Source organism: Apteryx rowi, unplaced genomic scaffold (assembly GCF_003343035.1).
Source record: "Apteryx rowi isolate R43461 unplaced genomic scaffold, aptRow1 scaffold_637, whole genome shotgun sequence".
NCBI classification, from domain to species: Eukaryota; Metazoa; Chordata; class Aves; order Apterygiformes; family Apterygidae; genus Apteryx; species Apteryx rowi.
The window spans coordinates 378,755-398,611 of NW_020450913.1; the positions used below are offsets into that span (position 1 = coordinate 378,755).

The following is a 19,857-nucleotide window of genomic DNA, read 5'->3' on the forward strand; positions in this document are numbered from 1 at the left end:
TAGACTCTTTTTAATTATTTTAGTATATATTTGAAAATATAATTTGCAATTTGTGGGTACCTCTCTGAATATACATACTTTCCAGCAGTTGTTTTGAACATCACAGGAATTACAGTGTGGCTAAACAAAAGTAGTGTCTGTCATTGTCTTTGGACAGGATTGGAATGCAAAAGAGGGTGAAGTAAAGCTGTTTGAGGAGCTAAAATGCATTACACTATAAATGTCTAATGGGTTTGTTCTATAGCCTGCTGTAGACAGTATTCTTCTATCTGCTTCCGCTTGTAATAGCAAAATACTTTCTCCTTTTAAAATAGTAAAAACAAGAGCTGAAGGTGGAGGGGCACTTTTGAAGAGGTTCACAGCAAGGGTATTGTCAAGTATTTAGATGAATACCACATAGTAGAGTATATTTGTGTGGAGAGGGATGGGCTGAGTCTAGTGCATTCTCTTTCACATGCTCACATGCACATTAAGTGGTGATTGCTGATTGCCTGGGGCAGTAAGAATTTTTGAAAGCTGATGTTCAGACTGGCAGCCATCATTGCATCGTCCATACTTTGAAATATTTCCTCTTAATTGTGAGAATTACAAACCTAATGTAAAAGCAGAACAAAGAATAAATATGTCTGAGATTTTTATGAATAGATGAAACTCTTGCTATGCGTATAGTATGTTCGAGTGTGATTCTCAGTTAGGCGTGTCTCTGGGAACACCGCTTGAAAACACAGCGACATATGATTTCTGATCCTGATCAGTACTGGTAGAGAAGATTCATGCTTTTCATAAGGATCATAAGCCAAATATAAATAATTCTTGCAGAAGAAAATTAAGGGGTAATTGTGGAGGAGCCAATTCATTGAGTTAATAAGTCTTATACAAAGACACTTACAGATTTTACTGATACAATTAGAAATTCAGAAGAACAGTAGATTTTATTCGCTACTTGGCACCAGCTAGTCCTCTAGTATAATACTGCTTTTCTTTTGTCCATCACTGTTAAAAATAAAATGATAAAAGGCTTTGAGGACAAAAAAGCCCGAATAGAGTACTTTTAATGAACTAGGTGAACTCAAGTTAGTAGAATGATAGAATATATTACTTTAATCTGTAAATAAGGTATGTATTAGAAATGATTAGAATCTGATAAATAAGAAAGACAATAGTAGTGAATATAACCTAGGATAGCAAGGAGGTTTATAATATAAACAATAAGATAAATTTTCATGCTGGAAAGCCGGAAAAGCCCCTGAGAGCACTGTGGACTCACCATTTCCAGCATATCCAGATATGTATCTGTTAGGAATAGTTTGGAATGAGTTTGCTTAATTCTCCCTGATGGGGAGGGTTCAGCTAGATAAGCCACTGGAGGTCCCTTTCAGCCTAGGTAGTTTTGTGATGGATAAATTTTACAAATTCTGAACTAGTCGAGTTTTGAAAAGGGCTGAGTGTTATTAAAACATTTTTTTAATCATTGTGATTAAGTAACAAATATTATACTGCTTCATTATTTTAAATTTAAAGTATTCGTCTCCTCTATTTTTAGTGATTTATTGTATTTGGAGTCCATTTTAGAATGGTATAATAATGATTTAAGTTTGTTCCTAGAAATATTACATACAATTTCAGCTTTTCAATATTTTTACCAGTTTGTGTGAGTTTTCTGAGACTCCACTATCTAAATGTCCTATAGGTTCACTTTTTTCTCGAGGCAACAGAAATCTTAAGGGATCTGTTTATCCAACTATTAATTTTAATATCTATTTCTCATGATATTATTGTATTGAAATGCACATCTTTAAGAGTGTAGTTATCTGTCACAATTTAATAAATATGTCTGTTCATACCCAAGAATATTTTGTAAATCTAAATAGAATATTTTTTTAAATGTAAGACCTTAAAAAACTTTGAGGGCAAATATTACATAATAGGATTTTTATTACTGAAGAAATCTTATTATAGTATTGATTTTTTTTTTTTAATAAAATGTTGTGCTTGCATATAAGTTTGTATGCATCTGTGCAATTTAGGTGTAATGCAGTAATATTTTCCTCAGTTAAATTGTAGGGGTTTTTTAAACAGAAAACCAATACTCATTTTTTGTATATGCTTTTAACTAAAGAAACTTTTATTTAATTTTCATGTAATTTAATATTATTTTATTTTACTGTTAGTAAATAATTTCAGAAGCATAGGAATCCCTTACTGGAAAATATATTCTCTTTGCCATGGTTAAGAAATCAACTAATTAATGATTGTGGGGCAGAGGTAGTTGCTTTCCAACTGTTTCAAGAACTGTGTGTGTGTGTGTGTGTGTGTGTGTGTTTTAACTCATGTTATTCTTGTAATTGCATAATCTTATTAACGTTCCTGTGGTTATTTTTGTTTTGTTTTGTTTTTTAATGTTCTCTTTCTGTCATTTATTGCATTAGACAGTCTCAGTTCAGGCACTGCCTCTGATCCCTATTAAAGCTTTTGAATATGGCTACTGTACAAATAATAAATTTTGCTGGTGTTTCTACTTTTCTGTTTGCCTTAGAGTGGTGTGACTTGTGAGATCCTACGTTAATAGATGCTGTACAATGTCCTTGAAACATTTTTTTTCTTGAGAAAGAATTCTTAAATTCTTAATTTAGTTAAATTAAGAATTAAATTAATTAAAATCTGTATAACTTAAATCTGTATCAAATCTTAGTTAAAATCTGTATAATAATGATAAATTCAAAAGATGCATTTCTGGCTTATGTAGCTCCACTAAAAAGAAAGGAGAGCTTCACAGATATTAACTGAAACAATAACACCTCTGTGGCATGTAGCTCAGTAGTGAGTTCTGTTTTTTAATGATGCCAATCCTCATCTTGTAAGAATGTTTTCCACTTCAAGCTTGACTCTGTGGGGTTAATTTTTCCAGAGTTTCTGTACGAGTTTGAGAAGAGGGCTATACAAAGGGAATCAGTACAGCCTAGTGGAGAGCAAAGTCCTGAGCATTTGCAGCTCTGGAATGTTTTTATTGACTAATGGTAGTCTGCTATTGACATTTGTGTCCCTTGATGATACTTCTATCCTAGCTTATCTTTGCTGGTCAACTGCCTTAATTGTTCTGGCCTTTAATTCAGTCAAAGTTGGAGCATGAGTGGAAGAGAAAAGAGAAGGAACAGGTCTAACAGAGCATCAAGCTTGAGCTGTGAAGCTGCTGGCAACGATCAACCTGTCATAATGTTATGATTTGTTCATTTTTATACCATTTATTAGCCTTTACTTGTTGTGCCATTTGGCCTCCAGGGCAGATAAAGTGCTGTCTAATTTGGTAGGTTTGCTTCTGTCAGAGTGGCCTCGACAGAGAAGGTGTTAGCTGTAGTGACAAATAATCAATAGCTGTCTTTGTCATGAGCAATGTGAGTAGCTGGGCCTTTCATTTGGAGGATTAGAGGTCTAATTGGATTGAGAATAGGGAGGGTGGGCTGTTGGGTAACCCTGTCAGCTATGTTAAGCTGTCAAATGTCAGCCTTACAGAAAGGAAGAAGGGATGGTTAGCTTTCAGAAATGAGGATGAAGACGTATGAAAGCTTTGAAAAAAGTAATAGATAGAAAAGTAGAATAGGCTAATGTGTGCTTTAACCCCTTTTTGTTTAATTGTATAACTCTGCAGTTAATGAAGATGCATACCCTTCTCTCCCTCTCTGTCTGTCTGTCTCTCTCTGACACACACACGTGCACCTGCATGCACATATGCACACACGCATGCATGCACAAAATTTGTGTGGAACAGATTTGGCAGCATGGGGTATATAAGTGTGAAAGATTGTGACGTAGAGAAGGTAAATACCCCCTAACGGAGAAAATCACTTTAGCAGAAGCTATGAAGAAACTGATTATTTTGTGTTAATATTTTGTTGTAAAATTTGGCCAATATTTTTTCTAGGTATAAGCAATCATTTTGGTGTTGTAAGAGAATAAGCACTAATACCAAATCCTGCATTGTACAGTAAAATAGCCAGTTGAATTTTGTCTGTATTTTCTTCTTGTTGCTTTTGATCCCTTGCTCTCTGTTTCCTGGAGAAAGATTTGTGTTGTTCTAAAGATGATAAATCCAATGGAAGAGTCATTATGTTAGTGAACCAAATCATTTTTTCAGATGTATGTCTTAGAAAATTTGCAGTACCAATATTTACCTTACCAGAATAAATAACCGGTCTAGTTTTTAAAGAAGAATTTTTTGTTTGTAAAATAGTGCTTTCTTTATTTGTCATCTTAGTGTACTGCTCTTTTCAAATCAAATCTTAACATAACCACATCAATATTTCCTTTCTGTATATAACACATTTCTCCTGGGAACTGTAGTATTTGGCCTAAGTTATCTTTCATATAACCAACCATGTTTTCCAAGCAGTTAGCATCTTTAACTCCTGCTGATCTTGAAATAACAAAGTTTATAGAGAGGAAAAAAAAATTTTTTAATTTGCATCAACTAATTAAACAAAAGACAGTTTTATATTTTTCTTCTTTTAAGGTTGTAATTCCTTTTAAATTTCAAAGATTGTTATCTGTTTCTGATAATTTATTCTATTCTAGTGTTTTTTCTATTGGCATTTCAGTTTTTATTGATTCCCCTGCAGTCCCCCTTCACTAAAGGGACAAAAATCATGGCTTTTTTCCCTTCTGAGATTGACTGCCCTGCTTTCAAACACTCATCTTCATGTATGAGTCTGGATTCATCGCTCTTAACTCATTTTTGCTTTTGCAGTCTGACAAGTATTGTTCCTCTGCCATTTCTAATCGAGGCTTTATCAGAGCTAAACTTCAGATTTTTTTATAATCTGGTTCTGCTGCCTTATCTTTCTCTCTCTCTTTGTTTCATTGCTTCCCCAACTCTCAGTTCATGATCTTGGTATTTAGTTGTGATTTCATGTAATCTGATTTAATCAGATTTTACCTCCTGGTGTAAACTCTAGAAAGCCCAATGAAGAGCTGAGATCATGGACTACTCTTGTAGATTTAAGTGTGGTAAAGATAACTGAGATGGCTGAGCTGCAAGAGAATTATCATACTGCTGTGACCAGTTTGGCTCCAGTATCCATAACAGCCATAAAGTTGACTCAGAATTTCTGCACTCTGTTATGGTTTCCACTATAGAAACACTGTGATAAAATGGACTCTTTCCTGGTAAAACAATCAGCCCTGGACCATTAATTACTAGAAGATTTTTAAAATCTATTTTTAACTTATTAAAATCTCTCCATTCCTCTGAAAGATAATTTTTTGTCAAGTTCCTGCTTTTTATTCATTGTGATAAGAAGCAGATCTTAATTCAGTGTCTTATTTCATAAAGCTCTGGAAATTACTTACTACCAAAATCCTTGCCCTTCTTCTGGGCGTTTTTTCCAGATAACTTACTTGCCATGGCAATGATTTGTGGTTTCCTCGTTTTCTTCCCTTCTTGGTCTAACTAGAACACTGCTATTAGTGTTGTTTTCTTTCTCTTCTCCTCCAGCAATGTCATTGCTATTTTTATTGACCTAATTGACTTATTTGCATTGTACCAACTCTTCTCTCTCATCTACAAGCACTATATAATTTCACTTCTCTGCATCTCTGTGCTGCTTCTTGCTCTGTTAACTCTTCTCTTTTCCTAGGTTTGGCTTTATATCCTCTTTTATGAGTTTCCTGTGCTTGAAATAAGCTTTCATTATCCAGTCTGCCAAAGAGGATATTGACAGGCCCAAAACATGTATCATATTAGCATCTCTGAGTGCTCTTGATCTCAAGAGTTCCAGATTTCATTAAAAATAATAGTAAGAAAGCAAGAAGTCTCTAACTCTAGTTATTTTGTGAAAGATTTTGAAAATATGAATCCAGTGTAAACCATGGTGGTAGCACACGGATAAGTTCTGCCTTTGCTTGTATTGAAACCCCAGTGAAAAGGAGCTAATTCTAAATAGTAGGTTACCTTAAATATCTGTATAGCCAGCTGATAGAATTGCTTTATTTTCTTCTATCGAATTTGTGGTCATTACCTTTTGTGAGTACAATTTGGAAGAGCATTTGGACTGAATCCCCCAGTCTTTTGGGGGATTCTACCACCTTTTAAAAAACAGTTGATTTTTCTAATCTTTTCTAAGTCCTCTTCTGTAGCGATAATTTTTCAGGCAGATACCACTGAATCAAATGATTCATATTAGTTTATGAAGAGTGCCAGTTACTGGGGATGAGAAGGTAAAGTGGTCCTGTCCTTATAAAAAAGTCCTAAGTGACCATTTAAGAGGCTAAGAGAAAGATATCAGCACTTAACCTCAGAGACTGTTTTCTTGGAAAGGCAGAACTGAACTGAACAGGATACAGACATGCTTTAGGACAATTACAGCAGACAAAATTTTGCCTAGCAGTGGCAAATACTTTGTGCAAGGATGAACAGTGTTTTTTCTAGAGAATGTTATTCTGTGTTGCTTGATGTTAGGCTATTGTAAATTGACTAAATTATCCTATTTTTCAAATGCTAGCTCTGTGTTATGCACTGTTATTGAACAGCTGTCTCCTTCCTCTCATTTTCTTTTATTCAAGGAATAGGTGAAAGTTTCTGTAGCATTTGGACTTGAAAATAATGGTCGTGTCTTAAAATGTGATTCTTTATGGACATGGAACTGCATGGAGTGTTATGGCTCATGTCTGAGTAGGTTTCATTTTATTTCACTTCTTGCTATTCCTTTACCATTGTGGCATCCCTCAGTGTACAAGAGACTTGCACAGCTCTTCCCCCAGGACATTGATGTCTGCTGACAAGTCTATACCTTTAAAAATGGCTTTACAGGCAAAGGTATCTCCCTGTTTGATTGTCCTTTCTAAAACATGGTTCTTGCATTAATTGCCCCTTCACAGCTGACCTCACAACTGATCTTTAATGGTTACAAGAAGAAATATTGTTGCTGGGACCAAGAAACCCCTTACTTGTTTATGTCCAGATTTGTCAGTGAGAAAGAAAAACAGGCCTATCACTGTAGCATCATTAGCTCACCAGTTTGGTTTAGTTTATTTTTGTGAGCTGTTTGGTAATTTTTGTTTAAATGAGGTGACTTTTTCAGGGTTTGGCGTAATAAAAAGTGAAGGTATTTGTTTTCACTGATTATAATTAAATTTTTTATTGTAATTTTAAATGAATCAGTTTTCTTATAAATGTTTCCACAAATGCTTCAATAAATGTAGTAACTGCAATAGATCATTTTGAAACAGGATACCTTTCTGCTGTATTCTTCAGGAATCTTCTATCAAGTGTCTGACATGTCCTTAATCTGATGCTCAGGCTTGTCATTTGAATCGATAGTATACTAGATAGGATGTCTTCAGCATTGCTATAGAAGGTATTTGAAAAATAAATTCAGATTTTATGGCCGTGCCACAAACTCCAGGGGCACTAATTTTTCATTTATCTCTCTTTTTGTCTGTAAGCAGTTGGTTAAGTTGTTGATTAAAGAGAATTAGGTGAATCACACTCAAGTCAAAATGGATATGTATAAATAAATTACATCAGAATTTTCTGTTGTTTCCAGGAAAACAGCAGATCGTATGAGCATTTCATAAAATATAAAATTCATTTAATTTACAATGGTTAAAATGATTTAAATCATCCTTTTTTTGGTCTTTTTATAGACCTATTTGGAACTCCTTTTTTTTTTTTTGGTTTCTCTATTTTTTATTAATGAAGAATGAGGAATTAATGAAGAATGCTATCCATTTCTATTAATAAGAAATGATTTCTAGTGAAATATTAAGTAATTCATGTTATTACCTACATATCTGCATGCATGTGACCTACGTATCACCTGCATACGTAGAGCCTGCTGACTGGAACATTTAAATATAAATATATGCATGCATAGAACATTTTTTTCAGTGTTCTGCTAGTATGGTACAGATTTTGGAAGACTTTAAGAAATACCAAGCTTGGATTGTTAGCACAATTGCCTATAGTTTAAGCAAGGAGAGATAAATCCAGTACTTTTATTACTGCTAGGATATAGTTTGAGTAGCTTATTAAGGCTTTAGTTTGTTTATCACTACTGTAAGTATATTCTGACTTCTTTTTAAAATGTCAGACTTCACTGTAGTATCGATAAAAACTATGAACTATTGTAATGCATATAAGTATCCTCAAGCATCTCAATTTTTATGTAAGTCTGAGTAAACCTACCTTTATTAAAGGTGAATTGCAGTATGGGTTGTCTATCTACCTCTGCAATAGCTCTGGAGATTGCATTGTGGCTGGAGAAATTTTGTCATGGAATAGAATTTGCTATGTAGTTTTGTAATTATTTCACACAGTGGTTTGTTACTTGACTTGAGTTGTTTGAAATATATTTAAATCAATTAAAAGATGTGGATTTGTTTTCAAATAAAAGAGCAGCTAAAATCATAACAAATTCCAAGATGTGCTCAGAAATGAATATATCTGTAAAGGCTTTATTTTGGAGGCAGCATTGCTTCTGTGAGTCCATTAGGACATCACATGTGCAAGCATGTAGATGGACACAGCCAGGAGCTACAAGGCAGCCGGAACCTGGTCCTGGTCAGACTGATACCGAGGAGCTTGGTTTGTCATTTGGTTCGCTTCCAGAATGAAGCAGCACTAAACAAAGTCAGGATAACAAGTTAGGACTTTGGGTGGACTGGTAACTGTAATTCAGGTTTATTTTTGAGGTAGAATTGATCATGGATCATACTCTTCTTAATAACCTTTTGATTAAATTTTGTAAATAAATCTATACATAGCATAGAAAGAAACCTATCTATGGGACTGGAAAATGATGTGAACTCTGTCTAAATGTAGGTTTGTTCTCTTACAGTTTGAGTTTACACTATTCAAAAATTGCTGTATGGAGGCAGATTTTGGAGGCTCTTTTGTCTTGCTAAATGCTTTTGAACAACTATCCCAACTCATCTTATGTTTCTGGAAGAGAGGTTGGCAATTTGGAAGGCATTAGGTAATGTGCATATAACTAAGCATTAAGAGAGATTCAGAATTAGACATCTGCAAAACTTCAGGAGTTATGCAAATTATAAAAAGAATTACTAAAAATGGAAAGAACATTATAAATATGGACATCAATCAAAACTTCATTAGGAGCAGAGAAGAATGTGAATATATGAAAATGTACGGATGTATTTTCTTAGCCTTTTAACACTTGTCTTAGTTCTTGTTTTACCTAAAGCCATTAAGATGAAGAAAATAAATATAACAGATACTTATTTTGTAGTACTAGTTTTTTTTCTGTTTTTTTTTTCCTTATACTKGCTGACAGATCTTTCAAGCCACTATTATTTGTTAACTTATCCTTTGATTCTGCATGAAGAGCTGGACAATGATCCTATAAATATGGATCTCTGCTTCTCTCTTAAATTCTGAGGTACTAGGTGTTCTGGGTACTTCTGCATGAAGGACTTTAAAAAAAAATGGATAGGAAAACAAATTAGTAACAGTAGAAGAGATCATCTGAAAAACTAGAATGCTAATTGCATTTTCGTCCTTGAAGTGTTTTTTACGTGAAGGAAGCAATAAATTTATATAGGTAGACCATAAAATTTAGAGCCAAAGGGCTGAGAACTCTACACAAAAAAAGCATATACAGACCATGGATAAATGAGGTCAAAGGCTGAAGATGCAAACACCTATTTTCCTTTAACTTAGGTTGGGAAACAATTTTAGCTTGGCTTTTACAGCATGGTCCATTTTCTTCTCTGTTGTATCCTTTGCGTGAATGCCAGTTGATAGTTTGGTCTATTTCTATGGAAACCAAGCTATTGAAGCCACTCTTGCAAGAGGCTTTAGGGAGAAATGCTCTAAGTTGAGAGACTGTCTTGCTTTCAGTCAAAATGTTTGATAGCTAGAACTGGTCTCGAGTCATACGGATGTTTTTGACTGATGTATTGCCTTAGATGCTTTGCCAGATGAATGAACATATTAAACTTGGAAACTGGTAAATAAGACTTCTATTCAGCTGTTTGAGGTGTTCTCTTAAGTCAAGTGTTTTAGCTTAGAGTCTAGGATGCTGCTAACAAAGTGCCTAAAAGGGTACTTTGTAGGATTAAACCCAGTGTCAAGATCATGGTTGCCATGGTTGACTGGAAAGGATTGGCAATACATCAAATATTTGAAACTGTTAGTGGGTTTGTTAGACAGAAGATGTGGTATCATCCTTGTCCATGTACAGGTAATAAATAACTTGCATAAATTTTTTTCAAAGGTGTAGTTCAGTGGATAACTGTTAAGGGTTATTCAGGTCTAAAATAATAATTGTAAAGATTTTCCTTTGCCCACAAGTTAGTGAGGTTTTACTGCATTTTTAATCAATAATTTAACCCTCTGCTTTTGCTCAAATTAAAGCTATATCTGAATCCTGTTTTCCAGTTTTGCTGAATTAAACTGGTCCAGCTGTTACTGAAGTTGTTTCAGAACTGGAAGAAATAACTGTGTTAACTCCTTGTAATTAATGGTTTACCTTATTATGTTTCAACTGTATGTTCAGAGATGCATCAGTTCTGTTCACTATATTTTCAGTTACTCCACAGCAACTTTCCTGAAGGTACTTATACAAATCAAATCTTCCAACTGTGGTCTGCCACCCAATTAGGGAGATGAGAATAGAAAATAGTTGTTTCTCAGCTACTCAGTTAACTTTGTTTATAACATATTTAGTATGGGTATCACAGGTAAACAGACAGTGTACAAAGAAACATGAGCTAACAATCAGTATCTTCAATGTCTAATTCTTCCCCATTATACCAAATATATATCCTAAAAGTTTAGGGGAGTATTTGAAAGGATTGAGTGTCTTTATAACTGTTTAGTAGAAACACTTAAGTGTGTTTGTCCTTCAGGACTGTGCAGTCAGTGTGATGAATACAATCACCTTACATTACATTTTCAAAGTTATTTGATCTATTCGCACTTTCTTTTGGTGTGTTTTCATTCAACAGTAACAAATATTTTTGCATCTGCTATATTTTAATGGAGACTGATTTAGTCTAACTGTTAAGATATATTGATAAAATAGATTTTCCTTCTCTATCCATGGTTTACATATCAAAATCATATTTATTACAAGAGAGGTGGGGAAGAAAATTCATCTGGAATTTGTGATTCAAATTTTGTGTATTCTTGCAATATAGCAATTAAAAATTTAAATATATTAAAATTCAAACATACTTAAAATTGTTCATAAACATTGTCATGAGCTTATTTCCCCAATTAAGCATATTGTATGCTTTGAACTTGCATGTTAATATAGTGTGTGATAACCAGAGAGACAGCCTGTTATTATGATAGTGACTTTCTTCATTTTCACTAGTAATTTATAAGCAGTTGTGTTGATTTTCTTTCTCCAGGTACTGTTAAAGAAAAAATCAGTGGTGATATTCAGGGAATTTAAGAATAGTGCAGTCATGTATATTTAAAGTATAGCTCTTATGTTAATAGCTGTTAATAGCTGTTGTAACCAGGCAATATTAATTCATTTTCAATGCATTAGAAATCAAGAAGTTTCATCATTTCATACATAGTTAATTTGTCAAAACACAAGCATTGCTAACTTATAACTCTAAATACTTCTTACCTGTGATCTAATTAACTTATAATTCTAAATAATTCTTACCTGTGATTTAATTAATATTTTTACTTGCTATTCTATATTTTAATAACTTCTTCTGAAGAATGCTTGTCAGATTTCTGGCAGTTAGTAGTTAATATAAGCATATCAAAACGCATCCTTTGATGCTTGAATTTCATGTACTTTTTGGAATAGTATTCTTTATAAATAGATAGATGTGTGTGTAAAATTAGAAATATGATAGTCATAGCTTCTGTTTTTTAAGTACTTAGTTTATTCTCTGCAAAGCCACTGAAACTGGCAGGTGTTGCTGACAAAGTCCTCCATATACTTCATGTTGTTCTAAGTCAGTTTTGATGTTTTGGGAAGATGCTCCTTTTTGAAGGGATACTAATAGAAGAAACAACCTTAAAAAAAAAATCTCAATTAGCGTATGCACAGACACTTTTTTTATCCAAAGATATTTAAAATTCTTGATTGTTGAATACATGTGACCGAGTTGTTCTGTGGGATGAAGCATCCTCTCTTCAGCACGCACTTGCAGGTGTGTACACGCGTGAGAATCTGTGTGCGCGTTTTGTGTGTTTAGTTAAGATTATCTTCTCCAAGTTTCAGTAGGTCAAGACAACAGTTTCTACTGTTTGTTATACCTTGTGAAGACAAACAGGTTAAATTCAGTTGTCATTTTTGTTTTAAATGAGTGAGCTCAGGTATATGTATTTTATCGTTTAAAGGCTTTATCTAGCAATTGATGAGTTTCAGTTCCTTGACTTTCAGTGGTTCTTCTTGAAAGGCTCTGATAGCAAAGAGCTGTTCTCAGCTGTGGCTGTAGCACCTGTGCTAATCTGTTTGGAAAGCATGCCAGTGTAGTGCGAAGTGGCTGCTATATTCTGTTTGCTTTTCTAGGCTAAAATCTAGATGACTTTCATGTTATTCGTGTTTTACCTCCAGTGAGTGTTTATGTGCATGATACAATTTGTTGTTTGTCAATATACAGATTTATACTAACTCTAGAAACATACATATCAATGTTAAAAAGTATAGATAATTTTGTATTTCAGACATGAGCAACAATTGAATCTTAACTCCATATATGACCTAATTTCTTCTATGGAGTCCTGGCTCTGAGAAGTTTGAAATTTAATCTGACCGTTTAAAAAAAATCGTAGCGATCTATGTTGCTTAGAAAATTTTCTGTTATCTTAGAATATGAAATAGCATATGTGGGACAGAATGCGCTTTAGAAAAGCAGATCAATGGGCTGATTTCCTGTTTAATTTCCATGCAGCTTTTCTTCTCTCATTCTCCCCTGTTCTCTGCCAAACTGGATCTAAACAAAAAGAACAGTGTAGATAAGTAAATACGTAGGTAATAAACTATAATACAACTTGTTTTTCTGTTTTCAAGCTGTTGTTACTTATCCAGCTATACTTTCTGAAATATGAGTTATGAGTTTAAAAAGGAAAATTAAAACACAATTCACATTTGAAGACAGAAGTAGTATAAGCGGTGCCTGTGCTAAGATTAGTGTAGTATTAGAAAAGCAGACCTGTTTTAACTTTGTCATAAATTCAGTGATAGTAATATGGTAGTGTTCTATTTACGAAAGACTAAAAATAACTGAATTATATATTGTATTCCTCTGAAGAGGAGATACTTAAATAGTCTCTTTTTATGAAGAATATTGAGACAGTTGTGATAAAACAGCTTACATAAGTGCTGCTTAATTAATAATGTATTTTGAAAATCAAAATTTAATAAGCTTATAAATTATTAAACTATGGTAGGATCTATAATTATCAGATATCCTAAAACCCTACTGTCAGGGATGGTGGACTGTCTGCACTGTTAATCTTTCTCTGTTCTCTTTGAATGCACCCCCTTAAACAAGACCTTTGCACATCCTGGTTTTGTGGTCACTCTTATTCTTCCGCTGTCTGCAATTTTTTGTGCACTCACTTACTCTACATATTGTAATTCTTTTTGTCAGGAGCTATGGTCAGTGATTAATACCAGATGGAAAGTACCTGATCTTGATAAATCTAATCCTAACGGTAGGGAAATGAAACATTCTTTGGGAATCATAAAATTGTAGAATTTTTTGTTTGTTTTAATACTGTTAAATAATGTTTTAAGATGGCAGAAAAGTAGCTGAGGAAAGTAGCCTATTAATTTGACCTCAGCCTCATACAAGAATTTAGAAAAAGGTTTTAATAGAAAATGAGGTAAAATGTGCACTACTTTACCAAAAATAGGTTCTTCAAGACTAACCTATTATTTTGCTAAATAATTTTCTAGATTTAAGGCAATAGGTCACCTTTTTTGATCCTTACTAAAATATTTAATATAGGGCTAGATGGAAATTTGGAAGTTAAGAGGGAAATAAGAACAATTTAATGTGGGCAGAGTTTGATAATGAGCTGAAAACAGATACTGTTGAAATATCACTTATAAGTTTGGAAAGGGTATATTGGAGTTTCTCAACAGCTGAACTTGAATCTGGTATTAGTCAACATTTTCATTGAATAAACTTGCCATTTCTCCAGAGGTGCCTTCCAAGCTCAACCATTCTGTGATTCTGTGGTAACATGTGGGAATTTTTCTAAGGTCGTCTAGGAGTGACACAAGATTAGGTGATATTGTCAGTCGAAGACAGGGTTGGAATGTCTAGAATACTAGAAGTAATTAAAATGTTTGGAAATATGATAGTCCGTAATGCAAGTCTATGTTTGGAGGCAGGGAAGCACAACAATATATTCTATACATTGTGCATTTATTTGAAAATGACTCAAAAGAACTGACTTGCTAACTGGTCAGAGAATGTTCTCAGTTGAAAGAGGCAAGCGCAGTTTTAGGGTATATCTGACAAGATATTTACACTAGCAAGAGAAAAGTATTAACACTCTCCAATGTGCTACTAGTGGGACCTCTTCTGGTATGCTATATAATCTTTGGCTGCTTGTGTTCAAAACAAATGAGTTGAAACTGGAATGAGTGCAGAGAGCAAATGATATTTTGAAGGGAATGCAGAACTTATCCTTTATTACTAAGATTAAAAGACCAATGCTTGTTAAGGTTTTAAAACCTGTGCTGTACTTTCATGGGCAGAAAGCATGTTAAATGGGAGGGGGGTGTTAAATAATTTGGGGGAGGGTCTTCTAAAAAAAAGTGGGGAAAAAAAAGAAAAAAAACTTCACTTTAATTAAAACTCAGGGAGTTTGTTGAAAAGGATGAAATGTCTTTACTGCCTGTGGTGCTGGAGGACTGGATTCAGTAACCTAGAGGGTCAATTCTAACCTTCAGTTCTGTTTTATTTTATGGTTTATATGTAAATATTTCTTTCTAAGACTTTCCATTCTACTAGAAGCATATTGTGCTCTGACATCATCTTCAGGGGTTATGACTGCGTCACCAATGAACAGCCCCTAAAAAACACCTCCTTTGTAAGGGTCACTTTTTCACAGAATCACAGAATGGTTGAGGTTGGAAGGGACCTCTGGAGATCATCTAGTCCAACCCCCCTGCTCAAGCAGGGTCACCTAGAGCATGTTGCACAGGATCGTGTCCAGGCGAGTTTTGAATATCTCCAGAGAAGGAGACTCCACAACCTCTCTGGGCAACCTGTTCCAGTGCTCTGTCACCCTCACAACAAAGAATTTTTTTCTCGTGTTCATATGGAACTGTCTGTGTTTCAGTTTGTGCCCGTTGCCTCTCGTCCTGTCTCTGAGCACCACTGAAAAGAGTCTGGCTCCATCCTCTTGACACCCTCCCTTAAGATATTTGTACACATTAATAAGATCCCCTCTCAGTGCCTTTTGGTAACAAGTCTTCTCTTCTGCAGGCTAAACAGGCCCAGCTCTCTCAGTCTTTCCTCATAAGAGAGATGCTCCATTGTTTCATGTTCTTTTGATCTGTCTGTTCCTGGCAAAGCAGCTATGTAATTTTGAATTGGAGCCGAAGAAGTAGCATCTTCATGGCTTAACAGCTTGGCATTCATTTTAATGACCCCTGCCATGTTTACCAGGAGGTTATATAGAGAACGACTTTGTGCTGCCTCTTTTCTGGTTCTCTAGCAACCCTACCATTCGACTAAATCAACACAAGCCTAATGTAGGTATTCCAAAAACCAAGTGTAACTGTGCTGTAACTTGTTAGTAGGCAGCTCATGTGCAGTACATTGTAAATTATTATAAATCAGTCTTTCAAGTCATGTTTTATGTTTCAGGTGGAATGGTTAAATTTGTTGAAAATGTGGTCTCAGCAATGAATAAGGAAAAAAGGAAATCTTCCTGTATCTACTGGCTCCTTTTAAATCACTGATGTCAAGATGACAGTGGCGTATCTATGGATGTGCTTTTCATGCCTGGAGAGGTTCCCCGTATTCTTCTGACTCTCAGCCTGATCTTGTTCAGCTCAGTTTCTCTCTTTGTAAAATGGTGTTATATATATCTACCAATGTAATATATCTTTAAAATCCAAAGATGAGAAGTGCAACCTACAAGGTGTGTCCACACTACAGAGTAGGGGAGAGATAGAAGGTTAGTCAGAGCATAGAAGCACGTGGTTACATAATGACAAATCCAAGAAATTGTGAGGTGAGAGGAAATAAATTTTCAGAGCCCTGCTGCATGTCAGCAGAATGTTTCCAGAACCTAGGTTTACTCATTAAAGCAAGCTTACCTGTCTCTAAAGTACATTGACATTTACTATGCAAAATACTTTGCGTCATTCATCATTATGTGCCCAGTGATTTATTTGGGTTTATACAAAATTTAGTTTTATAACCCCTCTGCCTGATTTTTGGTGCATAATGAATGGTCATCTGGACTACAGTGAAACTGATATACTGCATTTCAGATTTAGATGAAATATTATTTCCCTCCTTCCTTTATCCTTTCCATTTCTTCTAGAACTCTCTCTGGGTATGGGAAATGGATATCAACTTACTGAGGCTTTGGCCATACAAAATGGAATTCATGATAGGAGAAAGAATATTGACAGATTAAAAGGGCTGATTACCGTACACCATGAGTGTACTGTCTACCATTTTTTTTATATTATCTGTAATTTGGAAGAATGTTTGGACCCTTATCTACTTCATGAATATCTAGGAGACATCTGTAATAAAACTTTGCTTCCATATCTGTACTCTTGGTATCAAGATGATAATGAATCCTTAGTTTCAGACGGTGTTTTTATCTTACCACAGCAACAGTCAGTAACTCAGGGTTTTACATACATGTGTTTTATACGATGTTACTTTAAATGTCCTTATTGGTGTTACAGACTTTGGCTTTTAGTTTTCAGGAAGAAAATTGCATACGTTTTACAGGAACTGTACTCAATTTCTTTTCAATTTTGAATCCAATCAAGGTGTTGGTTTTCATTTATAAAGCCTAGTGGGTGAGATGCTGCATATCCATGCCTTTTGTTATGTACCTGTGTGGTAGCTGCTGAATTTGAATTACTTTATCTCTAGAATGAAATGGCTGAAGATTGGTTACAGCATTGTTCTCATTCCCAAGTTTTCAGCCAAGCTTGTCCTAAGTATTTTACCCACCCTGCTGTGATGCAGCCTCATTATTGATCTTTAAGGATGTAGTGCAAAATTGAACTGAAAAGGAGTATGGGAGATGGGTGGTTGTTATAGAGGAGATCTATTATTTGTAATAAAGTTTATGCTACCATAAATTTTAAGCCTGACACGATTTTACTAGGAATGTTTCTATAAGGTGAAGCTAGACAGTATGTTAGGGAGAAAATGCCCAAATATTTATCTCCAGCAATTCAAAGGAATTTTATATGTTAATTAAAGGAATGGAGACAGATGCTTATGTTTGTACCCTGCTGTGTGCCATTATAATTTTTCATGGATCAGAAAGCACCAGATTTTAGCCAGCAAAGAGGAGAGGAAATGAGATGTCCCTAGTAAGTATGAATTGCGATGGTGGTTCTTTCATCTCTTGAGAGCAGAGCAATGATCCAGACCACCCTTGCTGTCGTCACTAGGCTCCTACCAAATATAGCAGAGCACTATACATGATGTCTGTGTCTCAGAGGGAGCGTGCATGGTCTCTCATAGTTGAGAGAATGTTCTGTCACCTGTAAGGAGCCTAACAGTCCTGGATGCTAAGAAGTTTCCAGAAGAATTTTGCTTCCAGGAAGGATGAAACTTTTCATAAGAAACAGCATTAACTACAATAATTTGTTGTTAACTCTGTGTTAATCTAAGATTCAGACTTTCAGAATATGTCTTGGAATGTATTAAATTGTACACTTATTGAAAAGGTAAATTAAAAAAATCCATTAACAACTCTGAATCTTTCGTGTGTTGCTAGACACGACATAGGGAGCAAAAAGGATTTGCCGAATTCTCTTTTTCGTGTTGGGTACTGGAATATTTGCACAGCTGTGTTTTATGGTAATGTTTTCTACATCAGGTTCATTGGCCTATTGCTTTACTTTCTACCAGAGAGCCAGTTAGGAGTGGAAATGGGTAACATTATTTAAACTTTCTCGACAGTAATACCCAAATAATGATTGTTCCAACTGTTGCAGTACTATTGAACTGCTACGGGCAATGGCCCAGTAGGAACTTGGCCTGGGAGGACTTGAGACGCTGGTGTGGTTTCACAGTGATGCTGGCATCCCTGTTTCCCTGGACCCATATGCCCCTGTTAAGATGAATCACATACCAGGTCTGCTGTTCTCCAGTATATTGCTAGGGAAGAAGAGGACTGCAAATGATCCAAGGGAAGACAAGAGAAACGTTCCCTCTCTAATCTTCCCACTACTGGAGTGAGGGTACCATGAGCTGAGTTGTGAGGAGGATTTGGAAGCAGAGGCACAGCACAGTGTGACTGGGCAGCTGCAAACAGGCCTGTGCTGGGCTGCGTCGAGTGTCACAGTGTGAAGCTGTTTTTAATGCAATGGTAATATAACTCTTAATAATTTCAGTATCAACCTACATTTAGAGTCATAATAACACTGTTACCGATATGAAGGCTGCTTTTTTTCCTATTCTTTTGCTTTTGTAGCCATACCAAGCAAGAACTTGCACTATTATTGCTGTCTAGATCACTGAAACATGCAAGTGGTCGTGTCTGATGAAGCAATCATCCTTTAGATGGATAAAGAAATAAATACATACATTATATCATAGGCATGGGAACGTAGGTAGGAAGCAGTTTACTGGAAATTTTCCATAAATGGAAAATATATGGTTTCACTTTTTTATTAATCTGAGGCTAGAACCTACTCCTAGCAGTAGTCTCACACTGAAAATACTAGACAGCTTTTTTCCAGATGAACTTGTAATTTGGGGAATAGCTTTTTCAATTTGGGGTGTAATCTGAATTCTGGCAGATTCATTGATTCTGAGTAAGAGTTTTCTCCCATCATTCTTTTCTATATGGAAACRCTCAGAAAAGGAAAGTCTTTCTGACTGCCTGGCAGTTAAGAGGGGGGGTCCAGAACTTTCCTTCAAAGTCATTACTCAGCTGCAGAGCAATGATTGCTTATTGAACTGTCTGTCTACCAAAAATATGATATACTCTATTGCAGTTAATATGTGGCTGAAATTTTCAAATAACAGAATTTATTCTTCTGATCAGATAGCGTTATGTTGAAGCTAGTTGACAGCTGTTCTCTGAAACTGTGCTATAGTTTGTATAGAGTTGAGTCTTTTGACTAAAAATAATTTTTATAGGATATAAAAGAATTTTAAGAATCAGCACAGGAGTAGTAAAGTTTGGCTACCAAGAACCAAGTTTTCTGTACCAATATTTAATCCTGTTTGCTCATAATGTTTTTACAGTATAACAGAATCATTTTAGAGGGACTCAGTAGCAATGTTAGGCCAACCAAGTGTCTTTTCTATGAGTAAAGCTAGCAAGTTTGAAGGCTTGTTATACACAAATGTTTTAAAAAATGAAGGAATTAGGCTACTTACTGCTTTTCAGATTCAGCATACTTTTCCCTTCCACCTATTAAGACCTAAATTAAATCTGCCTTTCCTTGATGTTGATGTATTTTTGATGTAATTTGTGTATTTACATATTTGTATATTTACAAAATCCAGCAATTATCAACTGAAGATGGGGAATATTTCCTTTGTATATCCTAATAAGGATAGTTTTATTTTCTAACAAGTGAAAGGAAAGCAATACTCAGGGTATTACTAAAGAAAAGGGCAGCAGCCAAAAGTAAGAGCAGGAATAAAATCATTACAAATAAGAAGAACATATAGTGTAAGAACAGGTGTTTT

The 19,857-nt window shown here is 34.9% G+C and overlaps 1 protein-coding gene and 1 long non-coding RNA gene across 22 annotated transcripts in view; both read left to right on the forward strand.

Moving 5' to 3' along the window:
* The window catches only part of INVS (inversin), a 116,459-nt gene that overhangs the window by 24,367 nt on the left and 72,235 nt on the right, over window positions 1-19,857 (forward strand). Inside the window, exon 1 of one of the 21 annotated variants that reach the window (XM_026084339.1) lies at window positions 6,371-6,664. The exons of 19 other annotated variants lie outside the window; for them this stretch is intronic. The gene's annotated coding sequence lies outside the window, so the exon portion shown is untranslated. Of the gene's footprint in view, window positions 1-6,370; window positions 6,665-18,429; window positions 18,524-19,857 lie in introns of those variants that run through there. One more of the 21 variants, XM_026084336.1, reaches the window with a different exon arrangement.
* LOC112974903 lies at window positions 15,439-17,911 on the forward strand. Its single transcript, XR_003256407.1, has 2 exons — window positions 15,439-15,701; window positions 15,817-17,911. It is a non-coding gene; the product is annotated as an uncharacterized LOC112974903 (long non-coding RNA).